The sequence below is a fragment of the Cavia porcellus genome, unplaced genomic scaffold (assembly GCF_034190915.1).
Source record: "Cavia porcellus strain 051 isolate PalLab524CR breed Dunkin Hartley unplaced genomic scaffold, mCavPor4.1 scaffold_35, whole genome shotgun sequence".
In the NCBI taxonomy this organism is placed as follows: domain Eukaryota; kingdom Metazoa; phylum Chordata; class Mammalia; order Rodentia; family Caviidae; genus Cavia; species Cavia porcellus.
In genome coordinates, this window is record NW_026947518.1 from 7,835,539 (window position 1) to 7,850,213 (window position 14,675).

Sequence of the window (14,675 nt, forward strand, 5' to 3'; positions counted from 1 at the left end):
GGATTAGAATTTTGGCTTAGGGTTAAAGTTGGCATTAGGTTTAGGTGTTAGGTGTTAGGGATAGGGTAAGGGTTATGGTTAGGGTTAATGTTAGGTTAGGTTTAGGGTTAGGGTTAGGGTTATGTTTAGGGTTGTGTTTAGGGTTATGGTTATGGTTAGAATTAGAATTTAGGGTTAGGTTTACAGGCTAGCGTTAGGGTTATGGTTATGGTCTGAGATGAGCATTAAGTTTAGGCTTAGGGTTAGGGTTAGAGTTAGGGTTAGGATTTGGGTTAGAGTTAAAGTTTAGGGTTAGGGATAGGGTTATGCTTAGAGTTTAGGGTTAGTGTTAGGTAAATGTTAGGTTTAGTGATAGGATTAGGTTCAGGGTTAGAGTTTAGTGTTATGGTTTGGTTTAGGGTTAGGAAAACTGTTAGGGTTAGGTTTAGGTTTACGCTTAGTATTAGGGTTAAGATTAATTTAGGTTTAGGGGTTAGGTGTTAGCGTGAGGGTATAGGTTAGGCTTTGTGTTATGGTTAGGGTTTGTGTTATGATTAGGGTTAGGGTTAGGGTTAGGGTTAGGGTTAGGCTTAGAGCTTATGGTTATTGTTAGGTTTAGGGTTCAAACTTAGGTTTAGGTTTTGGGTTAGGTTTAAGGTTAGGATTACGGTTAGAGTTTAGGGTTGGTTTAAAGTTAGGGTTAGGGTTAGGGTTAGGGTTACGGTTACAGGTTAGATTTTGGTTTAGGGTTAGAGTTAGTGTTAGGGTTAGTGTTAGGCTTAGTGGTTATGGTTATGGTTATGGTTTGGTTTATGGTTAAAACTTAGCTTCAGGGTTAGGGGTAGGAGTAGTGATTGGTTAGGGATATGACATGGGTTAGGATTAGGGTTAGTGATTAGTTTTAGGGTTAGGGTTACCCTTAATGTTACAGTTAGGTTTAGAGGTTAGTGTTAGCACTAGTGTTAGGGTTATTGTGAGGGTTAGAGTTAGGGTTAGAGTTATGCTTATGGTTAGGTTTTGACTTAGGGTTTTGGTTAGGTTTAGGGTTACAATTACATTAGCATTAGGGTTAAGGTTAGCGTTTGCGTTAGATTTAGTGTTAGGGTTAGGGTTAGTGTTAGGGTTAGGTTTAGGGGTTAGGTGTTAGGGATAGGGTTATGGGTTAGGGTTAGTGCTAGGGTTAGGATTAGGGTTACGGATAGAGTTAGGGTTATGCTTATGGTTAGACGTTAGCGTTAGCTTTAGGGTTAGGGTTAGGGTTAGGGTTAGGGTTAGGATTTGGGTTTGGGTTAGAATTAAAGCTTAGGGTTAGCTTTAGCGTTATAGTTAGAGTAAGGGTTAGTGTTAGGGTAAGGATTAGGTTTAGGGTTAGGGTTACGCTTTGTGTTAGGGTTATGATTAAGGTTAAGATTAGGAGTTATGTTTTAGGGATTGTGTTAGGTTTAAGCTGTGGATTAGGGTTAGGGTTAGGGTTATGATTAGGTTTAGGCTTAGGGTTAGTTTTAGGTTTAGGGTTAATTTTAGTGTTAGGGTTAAGTTTAGTGTTAGGGGTTAGGTGTTAGCGATATGCTTAGGGTTAGGATTATGGTTCAATTTAGGGTCAGTGTTAGGGTTAGGTTAGGGATAGTGTTATGGTTAGGGTTAGGGTTTAGGGTTAGGGTTAGGGTTAGGTTTATGGATAGAGGTTAGCGTTTGGTTTAGGGTTAGTGTAATGGTTAGGGTTTGCGTTAGATTAAGTGGTAGGATTAGTGTTAGTGTTAGAGTTAGGGTTAGGATTAGGGCTAGGTTTAGAGTTTACTGTTAGGGTTAGTGTGAGGGTTAGGGTTAGGGTTAGAGTTAGGGTTATAGTTAGGTTGAGGCTTTGGGTTATGATTAGGTTTAGTGTTACACTTAGGTTAGCATTAGGGTTAGGGTTAGGGTTAGCTTTAGAGTTTGGGTTAGATCTAGTGTTAGGGTTCAGGTTAGGGTTAGGGTTAGGTATTGGGGTTAGGTTTTAGGGATCAGGTGATCGGTTAGTGTTAGTGTTAGGGTTAGGATTAGGGTTAGAGTTTGGGAGTTAGGCTTAGGGTTAGGGTTAGGGGTTCGGTGTTAGCAATAGTGATCGGATTAGGGTTAGGTTTAGGGTTCAGTTTAAAGCCAGGGTTAGGGTTAGGGGTAGTATTAGGGTTAGGGTTATGATTTTGGGTTAGGGTTATGTTTAGGTTTAGATTTAGGGTTAGGGTTAGGGTTAGGGTTAGTGTTAGGGTTAGAATATAGTTTTAGTGTTAGGGTTTGGGTTAGGGTTAGTTTTGTGAGTAGAGGTTAGCATTTGGTTTAGCGTTCGAGTTAGTGTTAGGTTTAGTGTTAGGGTTAGGTTTAGAGGTTATGGTCATCCTTATGTTTATGGTTAGGGTTAGGGTTAAATCTTAGATTCAGGTTTATGTTTAGGGTTACCGTTAGGGTTATGGTTAGAGTTTAAGATTAGGTTTAGGTTTATGATTAGGGTTAGGGTTATGGTTAGAGGTTAGCTTTTGCTTTAGGGTTAGAGTTACGGTTAGTGTTAGGGTTGGTGTTAGGCTTAGAAATAATGGTTAGGGTTAGGTTTAGTGTTAGGGTTAGGGTTAAAGCTTAGGTTCAGTGTTAGGGTTAGGTTTAGGGTTAGGGTTAGGGATATGGTAACAGTTAGGATTAGGGTTAGTGTTTAGTTTTAGGGTTAGGGTTACAGTTATTGTTTGAGTTAGGTTTAGATGTTAGTGTTAGTTTTAGGGTTAGTGTGAGGGTTAAGGTTAAGTTTAGAGTTAGGGTTATGTTTAGGTTTAGGCTTAGGGTTATGGTTAGTGTTAGGGTTACAATTAGGTTAGCATTAGGGTTAGGGTTAGGTTTCGGTTTCGGTTTAGGTTTTGGTTTAGGGTTAGTATTAGGATTAGAAGTTAGTTTTAGTGTTAGTCTTAGGATTATGCTTAGGGTTATGCTAAGAGGCTAGCGTTTAGTTTAGCTTTAGAATTAGTGTTAGTGTTAGGGTTAGGCTTAGAGGTTATGGTTAGGGTTAGGGTTAAAGCTTAAGTTCAGGTTTACGGTTAGGGTTAAAGTTAATGTTAATGTTAGAGTTTAGGGTTAGGGTTAAGGTTAGCGTTAGGCTTAGTGTTATGGTTAGAGGTTAGCTTTGGCTGAGGGTTAGAGTAAGTATTAGTGTTAGGGTTAGTGTTAGGCTTAGATTTTATGTTTATGGTTAGGGTTACGGTTAGGTTTAAAGTTTAGTTTGAGGGTTAGTATTAGGGGTACGTTTCGGTTAGGCATATGCTAGGGGTTAGGATTAGGGTAAGTGGATAGTTTTAGTGTTAGGGTTATGGTTAGGGTTAGTGTTATGTTTAGAGGTTAGTATTAGTGTTAGTGTTAGGGTTAGTGTGATGGTTTGTTTTATGGTTAAGGGTTAGGGTTATTTTTAGGTTTAGGCATAGGGTTATGGTTAGGGTTAGGTTACAAATAGGTTAGCGTTAGGGTTAGGGCTAGTGTTTGCGTTATATTTAGTGTTATATTAGGGTTAGTGTTAGGTTTAGGGGTTAGGTGTTAGGGATAGAGTTATGGGTTAGGGTTAGTGTTAGGTTTAGGGTTAGGGTTAGGTTTATGGTTAGAGTTAGGGTTACAGTTATGATTAGAGTTTAGCGTTAGGTTTAGGGTAATGGTTATGGTTTGGGTTAGAGTTAAAGGTTAGGGTTAGGGTTAGTGTTATGGTTAGAGTTTAGGTTTAGTGTTACGGTAAGGGTTAGGTTTACGGTTAGGGTTAGTTTTAATGCTAAATTTTAGGGTTATAGTTTGGTTTCGTGTTAGGGTTGATGTTAGGGTTAGGATTATTGTTACGCTTAGTGTTACGGTTATTATTAAGGTTAGGGTTAGGAGTTAGTTGTTAGGGAGAGGTTTATGTTTAGGCTTTGGGTTTTGGTTAGGGTTAGGGTTACGATTAGTTTTAGGGTTAGAGTTAGGGTAAGGGTTAGTTTTAGGGTTACAATTAGGATTAAGGTTAGGTTTATGGTTAGTTTTAGAGTTAGGGTTAGGGTTAGGGGTTAGGTGTTAGTGATAGGTTTATGGTTAGGGTTAGGATTAGGATTGCGTTTAGGGTTAGGCTTAGAGTTAAGGATAGTGCTAGGGGTATGGTTAGGGTTTAGGTTTAGGGTTAGGGTTAGGTTTATATTTATGTTTAGGGTTAGAGTTAGTGTTAGGGTTAAAATATAGGTTTAGTGTTAGGTTAGGGTTATGATTAGAGGTTATCTTTTGTTTTAGGGTTAGAGTTAAGGTTAGGTTTAGGTTTAGGGTTAGGCTTAGACGTTATGTTTAGGTTTATGTTTAGTGTTAGGGTTAGGGTTAAAGCTTAGGTTGAGGTTTACATTTAGGGTTACGGTTATGGTTAGAGTTTAGAATTAGGTTTAAGGTTATGTTAAGGGTTAGGGTTTTGATTAGAGGTTACCTTTTGGTTTAGGGTTAGAGTTAGGGTTAGTGTTATGGTCAGTGTTAGGCTTAGAGGTTATGGTTAGGGTTAAGTTTATTGTTAAAGCTTAGGTTCAGGGTTAGGGTTAGGATTAGTGTTAGGGTTAGGGACATGGTAATGGTAAGGATTATGGATAGTGGTTAGGGTTACAGTTAGCGTTAACGTTAGGTTTAGATGTTAGTGTTAATGCTAGGGTTAGGTTTATGGTAAGTGTGAAGGTTAGGGTTAAGTTTAGAGTTCGGAGTAGGGTTAGGGTTAAGCTTAGGGTTATAGTTAGTGTTAGAGTTACAATTAGGTTAGCCTTAGGGTTAAGGTTAGGGTTAGGGTTAGGTTTAGGGTTAGGTTTAGGGCCTAGGTGTTAAGGATAGTGTTATGGGTTAGGGTTAGTGTTATTGTTAGTGTTATGGTTAGGGTTAGGGTAGTGTTAGGGTTAGAGTTTAGGGTTAGGGTTAGGGTTTGGGTGAGTGTTATGGTTAGGGTTAGGTTGAGGTTTATGGTGAGGGTTAGGGTTAGAAGTTTGGTTTAGTGTAAGGTTTAGGGTCAGGGTTAGGGATAGGTTTAGGATTAGCGTTAGTGTTAGAGGTTAGGGTTAATTTTTAGGATTAGGGTTAGGGTTAGAGTTATGCTTAGGGTTAGTGTTACTTGTATGTGTTAGGATTAGAGTTAGGGTTAGGGTTAGAGTTAGGGTTAGGGTTATGCTAGGGTTAAGGTTAGGTATTACAGTCAGCCTTAGGGTTAGATTAAGAGGGTTAGGTTTAGGGTAAGGGATTAATGTTAGGTCTGGGTTAGTCTTATTCTTATGGTTAGGTTTAGGTTGAGGGATTAGGTTTAGGGGTAGGATTAGGTTTAGGTTTATGTTTAGGGTTAGGGTTAGTCTTAGGTTTAGAAGTTAGTTTTAGTGTTATTGTTAGGGTTAGGGTTAGCTTTAGGGTAAGGGCTTAATGTTACGTCTGGGTTACTCTTATTGTTATGGTTAGGGTTAGTGTGAGGGTTTAGGGTAAGGGTTAGGATTAGGGTTAGGTTTATGTTTTGGGTTAGGGTTAGTCTTAGGTTTAGAATTTAGTTTTAGTGTTAGTGTTAGGGTTACATTTAGAGGTTAGTGTTTGGTTTAGGGTTAGAGTTAGGGTTAGGTTAGGGTTAGGTTTAGAGCTTATGGTTAGGTTTAGGGTTAAAGCTTAAGTACAGGTTTACGGTTAAGTTTAAGGTTAGGGTTATGGTTAGATTTTATGTTCAGGATTAATGTTAGGGTTAGCGTTAGGGTTATGGTTAGGGGTTAGCTTTTATTTTAGGGTTATAGTTAGGGTTAGTGTTAGGTTTAGATGTTATGGTTATGGTTAGGATTACGATTATGGTTAAAGCTTAGGTTGAAGGATACGGTTAGTGGTAGGGTTCAGTTAGGGATATGCTAAGGGTTAGGATTAGGGTTAGTGGTTAGTTTTAGGGTTAGGGTTACGGTTAATGTTAGGCTTAGGTTTAGATGTTACTTTCAGTGTTAGGTTTATGGTTAGGGTTAGTGTGAGGGTTAGGGTTAGAGATAGGGTTATGGTTAGCTTTAGACTTAGGGTTATGGTTAGGTTTAGGGTTACAATTAGGTTACAGTTAGGGTTAGGGTTAGGATTTGAGTTAGATTTAGTGTTAGGGTTAGGGTTAGGGGTTAGGTGACCTAACCCATAACATTATCCCTAACACCTATTGCTATGGGTTAGGGCTAGTTTTAGGTTTAGGGTTAGTGTTAGGGTTAGTGTTAGTCTTAGAGGTTATGGTTATGGTTAGAGGTTCACATTAGTTTTTGGGTTAGGTTTAGTGTTTGTGTTAGAATTAAAGGTTATGGTTATTTTAGGGGTATGGTTAGAGTTTAGGGTTAGTGTTAGGGTAAGGGTTAGGTTTAGGTTTTTGGTTAAGTTTAGGGTTAAATTTTAGGGTTATAGTTCGGTTTAGGTTTAGGGTTAGTGTTAGGGTTAGGTTTAGGGTTACGCTTAGTGTTAAGGTTATGTTTACCATTAGGATTAGGAGTTAGGTGTTAGGGAAAGAGTTAGCGTTATTCTATGGGTTTTGGTTAGGGTTAGGGTTAGGGTTAGGTTTATTGTTAGAGTTAGGGTTAGGGTTAGGGTAAGTGTTAGGTGTAGAGTAGGTTTTACAGTTAGGTTTTGCGTTAGGGTTAGGGGTTAGGTTTTAGCGATAGGGTTAGGTTTAGGGTTAGGTTTAGGGTTCGGTTTAGGATTAGGATTAGGGTTAGGGATAGTGTTGTGTTTAGGGTTAGGGTTAGGGTTAGGTTTAGGTTTATGTTTAGGGTTAAGGTTACGGTTAGTTTTAGGATTAGAAGATAGGTTTAGTGTTTGGGTTAGGGTTAGGGTTAGGGTTAGAGGTTAGCATTCAGTTTAGGCTTCGAGTTAGGGTTAAGTTTGGGTTAGGGCTAGGCTTAGGGGTTATGGTTAGGGTTAGCGTTGGGGTTATGGTTAAAGTTTAGGTTCAGGTTTAAGTTTCGAATTACAGATAGTGTTACGGTTAGAGTCTAGGATTAGGTTAAAATTTATGGTTAGGGTTAGGTTATGGTTAGAGTTTAGCTTTAGTTTTAGGATTAGAGTTATGTTTAGGGTTAGAGTTAGGGTTAGGGTTAGGGTTAAAGCTTAAGTTCAGGTTCACGTTTAGTGTTAAGGTTAGGGTTACGGTTATTGTTTAGTGTTAGGATTAATGTTAGGTTTAGGGTTAGGGTTATAGTTAGAGGTTAGCTTTTGGTTTAGGGTTAGAGTTAAGGTTAGTGTTAGGGTTAGTGTTAGGTTTAGAAGTTATGATTAGGGTTACGGTTAAAGTTAAAGCTTAGGTTGAGGGTTAGGGTTAGGGGTAGGGTTCAGTTAGGGATATGCTAAGGGTTAGTATTAGGGTTAGTGGTGAGTTTTAGGTTTCAGTTTACGGTTAGGTTTAGGGGTAGGTTTAGAGTTTAGTTTTAGTGTTAGGGTTAGGGTTATTGTGAGGGTTAGGGTTACGGTCAGAGTTAGGGTTATGTTTAGGGTTAGGCTTAGGCTTATGGTTAGGTTTAGGGTTACAATTAGGTTAGCGTTATTTTTAGGGTTAGGGTTTGCATTAGATTTAGGGTTAGTGTTAGGTTTTGGGGGTTAGGTGTTAGCAATAGTTTTATGGGTTAGGGGTATTGTTTGGATTTGGGTTAGGGTTATGGATAGAGTTAGGGTTATGGTTATGATTAGAGGTTGGGGTTACATTCAGGATTATGGTTAGGGTTTGGTTTTGGTTAAAGTTAAAGGTTAGGGTTTGGTTTAGTTTTACGGTTAGAGTTTAGGTTTAGTGTTAGTGTAAGCGTTAGGTTTAGGGTTAGGGTTAGATTTAGGATTAGAATGTACACTTATGGTTCGGTTTATGGTTAGGGTTAGGGTTAGTGTTAGGGTTAGGGTTAGGATTACACTTAGCGTTAGGGTTATGATTAAGGTTAGGGTTATGATCTAGTTGTTAGCGAGTGGTTTAGGGTTAGGCTTTGGGTTACGGTTAGGGTTAGATTTACGAGTAGTTTTAGGGTTAGGTTTAGGGTTAGTGTTAGGGTTAGGTTTAGTGTTAGTTTTAGAGTTAGGGTTAGGGTTAGGGTTAGGTTTAGGGGTTAGCTGTTAGCGATAGGGTTAGGGTTTGTTTTAGGTTATTGTTTGGTTTAGGTTAAGGTTAGGGTTAAGGATAGTGTTAGGGTTAGGGTTAGTGTTTAGGGTTAGAGTTAGGGTTATGTTTAGGTTTAGGGTTATTGTTAGTGTTCGGGTTAGAAGTTAGTTTAGTGTTAGTTTTAGGGTTTGTGTTAGGGTTATGTTTAGGTTTAGGGTTATTGTTAGTGTTCAGTTTAGAAGTAAGTTTAGTGTTCAGGGTTGGGTTAGGTTTAGTGTTAGACTTAGAGGTTATGGTTATGGTTAAGGGTTACGGTTAGAGTTTAAGCTTAGGTTGAGGGTTAGGTTTATGTGTAGGGTTTGGTTTGGGATATGCTAAGTGTCAGGATTAGGGTTAGTGGTTAGTTTTAGGTTTAGGGTTATGGATAGGTTTAGGGGTAGGTTTAGAGGTTAGTGTTAGTGTTAGGGTTAGGGTTAGTGTGAGGGTTAGGGTTACGGTTAGAGTTAGGTTTATGTTTAGGGTTAGGCTTATGGTTAGGTTTAGGGTTACAATTAGGTTAGCGTTATTTTTAGGGTTAGGGTTTGCATTAGATTTAGTGTTAGTGTTCGTTTTAGGGGTTAGGTGTTAGCAATAGTTTTATGGGTTAGGGCTATTGTTAGGATTTGGGTTAGTGTTATGGATAGAGTTAGGGTTATGTTTATGGTTAGAGGTTAGCGTTATGTTCAGGATTATTTTTAGGGTTAGGGTTAGGGTTTGGGTTAAAGTTAAAGGTTAGGGTTAGGTTTAGTTTTAAGGTTAGAGTTTAGGGTTAGTGTTAGAGTAAGTGTTAGGTTTAGGGTTAGGGTTAGGTTTAGGATTAGAATGTACGCTTATGGTTCGGTTTATGGCTAGGGTTAGGGTTAGGATTACGCTTATTTTTAGGATTATGATTAAGGTTAGGGTTAGGAGTTAGGTGTTAGGGAGAGGGTTAGGGTTATGCTTTGGGTTACTGTTAGGGTTAGATGTACGATTAGTTTTAGGGTTAGGGTTAGTGTTAAGGTTAGGTTTAGTGTTACTTTTAGAGTTAGGCTTAGGGTTAGGTTAGGGTTAGGGTTAGGGTTCTTTATAGGATTAGGGTTAGGGTAAGGGACAGTGTTGGGTTTAGGGTTAGGGTTAGGTCTAGGTTTAGGGTTAGGATTAGTTTTAGGGTTAGAAGGTAGTTTTAGTGTTATGGTTAGGGTTAGTGTTAGATTTAGGTTTAGGGTTAGGATTACTGTTAGGGTTAAATGATTGGTTTAGTGTTAGGGTTAGGGTTTGGTTTAGGGATATGGTTTGAGGGTAACCTTTGGTTTAGGGTTCGAATTAGGGTTAGGTTTAGGTTTAGGGTTAGGGTTAGGCTTTGAATTTATGGTTACGATTTGGGTTAGTGTTATTGCTAAAGCTTAGGTTGAAGTTTATGTTTCGTGTTACTGTTAGCATTATGGTTAGAGTTTAGGATTAGGTTTAAGGTTTTGGTTAGGTTTAGGGTTATGGTTAGAGGTTAGCTTTGGTTTACAGTTAGAGCTAGTGTTAGTGTTAGGGTTAGTGTTAGGCATAATGGTTATGGTTAGGGTAAGTTTTAGGGTTAGGTTTAGGGTTAAAGCTTAGGTTCAGGGTTAGGGTTAAGATTACGTTTAGGGTTAGTGTTAGGGATATGGTAATGTTAGGATTAGAGTTACTGGTTAGTTTTAGGGTTAGGGTTACAGTTAGGGTTTGGGTTAGGTTTAGATGTTAGTGTTAGGGTTAGGGTTATGGTTAGTGTGAGGGTTTGGGTTAGGTTTAGAGTTAGGTTTACGGTTAGGGTAGGCTTACGTTTATGGTTAGTGTTAGGGTTAGCGTTAGCATTAGGGTTACGGTTAGAGTTAGGGTTACAGTTATTGTTAGAGGTTAGCGTTAGGTTTAGGGTTAGGATTAGGGATTGGGTTAGAGTTAAATGTTATTGTTAGGTTTAGTTTCATGGTTAGAGTTTAGAGTTAGTTTTAGGTTAAGGGTTAGGCTTAGGGTTTGGGTTAGTTTTAGGGTTAAAGTTTAGGGTTATAGTTCAGTTTAGTGTTAGGGTTAGGGTTAGGGTTACGCTTAGTGTTAGGCTTATGATTAAGGTTAGGGTTAGGAGTTAGGTGTTAAGGAGAGGGTTAGTGTTTGGCTTTGGGTTTTGGTTAGGGTTAGGGTTACGATTAGGTTTAGGGTTAACGTTAGGGTTATGGTCAGGGTAGGGTTAGTTTTACGGTTAGTTGTAGAGTTAAGGTTAGGTTTAGGTTTAGGGGTTAGCTAAGGTGCTAGCGATAGGGTTAGGGTTAGTGTTAGAGTTAGGGTTCTTTTTAGGGTTAGGGTTAGGGTTAGGGGTAGTGTTGGGTTTAGGGTTAGGGTTTTCGTTAGGTTTAGGTTTAGGTTTAGGATTAGTTCTAGGGTTAGAAGATAGGTTTAGTGTTAGGGTTAGGTTAGGGTTAGGTTTAATTTTAGGGTTAGGGTTAGTGTTAGGTTTAAAGATTGGTTTAGTGTTAGGATTAGGGTTTGTGTTAGGGTTATGGTTTGAGGTTAACCTTTCGTTTAGGGTTCGAATTATGGTTAGGTTTACGGTTAAGGTTAGGTTTAGAATTTATGGTTACGATTAGGGTTAGGGTTAGGGCTAAAGCTTAGGTTGAGGTTTACCTTTAGTGTTACTGTTAGTGTTATGGTTAGAGTTTAGCATTAGGTTTAAGGTTATGGTTAGGGTTAGGTTTATGGTTAGAGGTTAGCTTGTGGTTTAGGGTTAGAGCTAGGCTTAGTTTTAGGGTTAGTGTTAGGCTTAAAGGTTATGGTTAGGGTTAGTTTTAATGTTAGGGTTAGGGTTAAAGCTTAGGTTTAGGGTTAGGTTTAAGATTAGGGTTAGGGTTAGTGTTAGAGATATGGTAAGTGTTAGGATTAGGGTTACTTGTTACTTTTAGGGTTAGGGTTACAGTTAGGGTTTGGGTTAAGTTTAGATGTTAGTGTTAGTGTTAGGGTTAGGGTTACGGTTAGTGTGAGGGTTAGGGTTTAGAGTTAGGTTTAGTGTTAGTGTAGGCTTACAGTTATGGTTAGTGTTAGGGTTACAATTAGGTTAGCGTTAGGGTTAGGGTTAGGGTTCGGCTTAGGGTTTGCGTTAGATTTAGTGTTTCGTTTATGGAAGGGTTAGGCTTAGGTTTATGGCTTAGGTGTTAGGGATAGTGTTATGGGTTTGGGTTAGTGTTAGTTTTAGTGTTAGTGTTACTGTTAGTGTTAGGGTTAGTGTTAGGGATAGGGTTAGTGTTTAGGGTTAGAGTTAGGGTTTGGGTTAGTGTTATGGTTAGGTTTAAGGTTATGTTGAGGTGTAGGGTGAGGGTTAGGGTTAGAATTTAGGTTTAGTGTTAGGTTTCATGTTAGGTTTAGGGATGGGTTTAGGGTTAGGGTTAGTGCTAGAGGCTAGGTTTAGGAATAGGTTTAGGGTAAGGATTAGAGTTAGGGTTAGGGTTAGATGTATGGGTTAGGGTTAAGTTTAAGGTTAGAGTTTGGGTTAGGATTATGCTAGGGTTAGACTTAGGATTAGGGTAAGGGTTTAATGTTAGGGCTGGTTTACGGTTATGGTTATGGTTATGGTTAGGGTTAGGATTAGAATTTAGGGTAAGGCATAGCGTTAGGGATATGGTTACGTTTAGGTTTAGGTTTTGTGCTAGGGTTAGGGTTAGGGGTTAGGTGTTAGGGAGAGTGTAAAAGTTAGGCTCCGCTTTACTGTTAGTGTTAGTGATAGTGTTATGACTCGGTTTAGGGTTAGGCTTAGGGTTAGAGTTAGGGATAGGTTTAGAGTTAGCATTAGGGTAAGGGTTAGGGGTTAGGCGTTAGCGATAGGATTAGGGTTAGGGTTAGGTTTATGTTTGGGTTTAGGGTTAGGGTTCGGGTTACAGATAGTGTTAGGGTTAGAGTTAGGGTTTAGGGTTAGAGTTAGTGTTAGGGTTAGGGTTAGTTTTAGGGTTTTTGTAGTGTTAGGGAAAGAAATTAGTTTTAGTGTTAGTGTTAGGGTTAGGGTTAAGGTTATGGTTAGAGGCTAGCGTTTAGTTTAGGGTTAGAGTTAGGGTTAGGGTTAGGGTTAGGCTTAGGCTTAGAAGTTATGGTTATGGTTATGGTTAGGTTTAGGGTTAGGGTTAAAGCTTAAGTTCAGCTTTACAGTTAGGGTTAATGTTAGGGTTACTGTTAGAGTTTAGCGTTTGGATTAAGGTTACAGTTTGGGTTAGGGTTATGGTTTGGGTTACGGTTAGGGTTAGGGATTAGTTTTAGAGTGAGGGTTAGGGTTAGGGTTAGGGGTTAGTTGTTAGCGATAGGGTTAGGGTTAGTTTTAGCGTTCGGTTTAGTGTTAGCTTTAGAGTTAGGGATATGTTGGGGTTAGGGTTAAGTTTTAGTTTTAGGATTATGTTTAGGTTTAGGTTTAGGTTTAGGGTTAGGGTTAGTGTTGGGGTTAGGGTTAGGGTTATGATTAGAGTTTAGCATTTGATTTAGGGTTAGAATTAGAGTTAGGTTTTAGGTTAGGGTTAGGCTTAGAGGTTATGGTTGGAGTTAGGGTTAGGGTTAGGGTTAAAATTTAGGTTCAGATTTGTGTTTAGGGTTACAGTTATGGTTACAGTTAGAGTTCAGTATTAGGTTTAAGGTTATGGTTAGGGTTAGGGTTATGTTTAGGGGTTAGCTTTTGGTTTAGGGTTAGAGTTAGGGTTAGTATTAGGGTTGGGTGAGGCTTAGAGTTTATGGTTAGGGTTAGGTTTAAGGCTAGGATTAGGGTTAAAATTTAGGTTCAGAGTTAGGGTTAGGATTAGGGTTAGGGTTAGGGACATGTTAAGGGTTAGGATTAGGGTTAGTGATTAGTTTTAGGTTAGAGTTATGGTTAGGGTTAGGGTTAGGTTTAGATGTTAGTGTTAGTGTTAGTGTTATGGTTAGGGTTAGTGTGAGGGTTAGGGTTAGGTTTAGAGTTAGGGTTAGGGTTCGTGTTAGGCTTAGGGTTGTAGTTAGTGTTATGGTTACAATTAGGTTTGCGTTAGGATTAGGGTTAGGGTTAGGTTTAGGTTTAGGTTTAGGTGTTAGGTGTTAGGGATAATGTTATGGGTTAGGGTTAGTGTTATTGTTAGGGTTAGGGTTAGGGTTAGAGTTAAGGTTTAGGGTTATGGTTTGGGTTAGTGTTAAGGTTAGGTTTAGGGTTAGGTTGAGGTTTAGGGTGAAGGTTAGTGTTAGAAGTTAGGGTTAGTGTTAGGTTTAGGGTTAGGGTTAGTGTTAGGGTTAGTGTTAGTGTTAAGTTTAGGGTTAATATTAGGGTTAAGGACAGCTTTATGTTTAGGTTTAGTGTTAGATGTATGGGTTAGGGTTTGGGTTAGGGTTAGAGTTAGGGTTAGGGTTATGCTAGGGTTAGGGTTACGGTTTGGGTTAGGAAACAGTCAGGATTAGGGTTAGTTTAAGGGTTAGGGTTAGGTTAGGGTGAGGGATCAATCTTAGGTCTGGATTAGCGTTATATTTATGGTTAGTGTTAGGATTAGTTTCAGAAGTTAGGTTTAGGTGTAGGATTAGTGATATGGTTCTGTTTAGGGTTTGGGTTAGTGTTAGGATAAAGGTTAGGGATTAGGTGTTAGGGTGAGTGTAAAGGTTAGGCTTCGGTTTACGGTTAGGGTTAGTGTTCCAATTAGGTTTTGGGTTAGGCTTAGTGTTAGGGTTAAAGTTATGTTTAGGGTTAGGTTTAGAGTTTGGTTTAGGATTAGGGTTAGATATTAGGTGTTAGCGATAAGCTTAGGGCTAGATTTAGGGTTCGGTTTAGGGTTAGGGTTAGGGTTAGGGATAGTGTTAGGGGTAGGGTTAGGGTGAGGGTTTTGCATTAGGGTTAGGGTTAGGGTTAGGTTTAGTTTTAGTGTTAGGGTTAGTATTAGGGTTAGAATTCAGTTGTAGTATTAGTGTTAGTGTTAGGGTTAGGGTTAGGGTTATGGTAATGGTTAGAGGTTAGCGTTTGGTTTAGGGTTAGAGTGAGGGTTACAGTTAGGCTTAGAGTTTAGGGTTAGGATTAAGGTTAGGGTTAGGGTTAGGGTTAGAGGTTAGCTTTTGGTTTAGGGTTAGAGTTAGGGTTAGTGTTAGGGTTAGGGTTAGGGTTAGGGTTAGGGTTAAAGGTTAGCGTTTAGTTTAGGGTTAGAGTTAGGGTTAGGTTTAGGCTTAGAGTTTAGGGTTCGGATTAAAGTTAGGATTAGGGTTAGAGGCTAGCTTTTGGTTTAGTGTTAGAGTTAGGGTTAGTGTTAGGGTTAGTGTTAGGCTTAGAGGTTATGGTTATGGTAATTGTTACAGTTATGTTTAAAGCTTAGGTTGAGGGTTAAGTTTAGGGTTAGTGTTCGGTTATGGATATGCTAAGGGTTAGGATTAGGGTTAGTGCTTAGTTTTAGGGTTATGGTTTACAGTTAGGGTAAGGGTTAGGGTTAGGTTTAGAGGTTAGTGTTAGGGTTAGGGTTAGAGTTTAGTGTGAATGTTAGGGTTAGGGTTAGAGTTAGGGTTATGGTTAAGGTTAGGCTTAGGTTTATGGTTAGTGTTAGGGTTACAATTAGGTTAGCGTTAGGGTTAGGTTAGGGTTAGGGTTGTGGTTAGAGTTAGGGTTACGGTTATGGTTAGA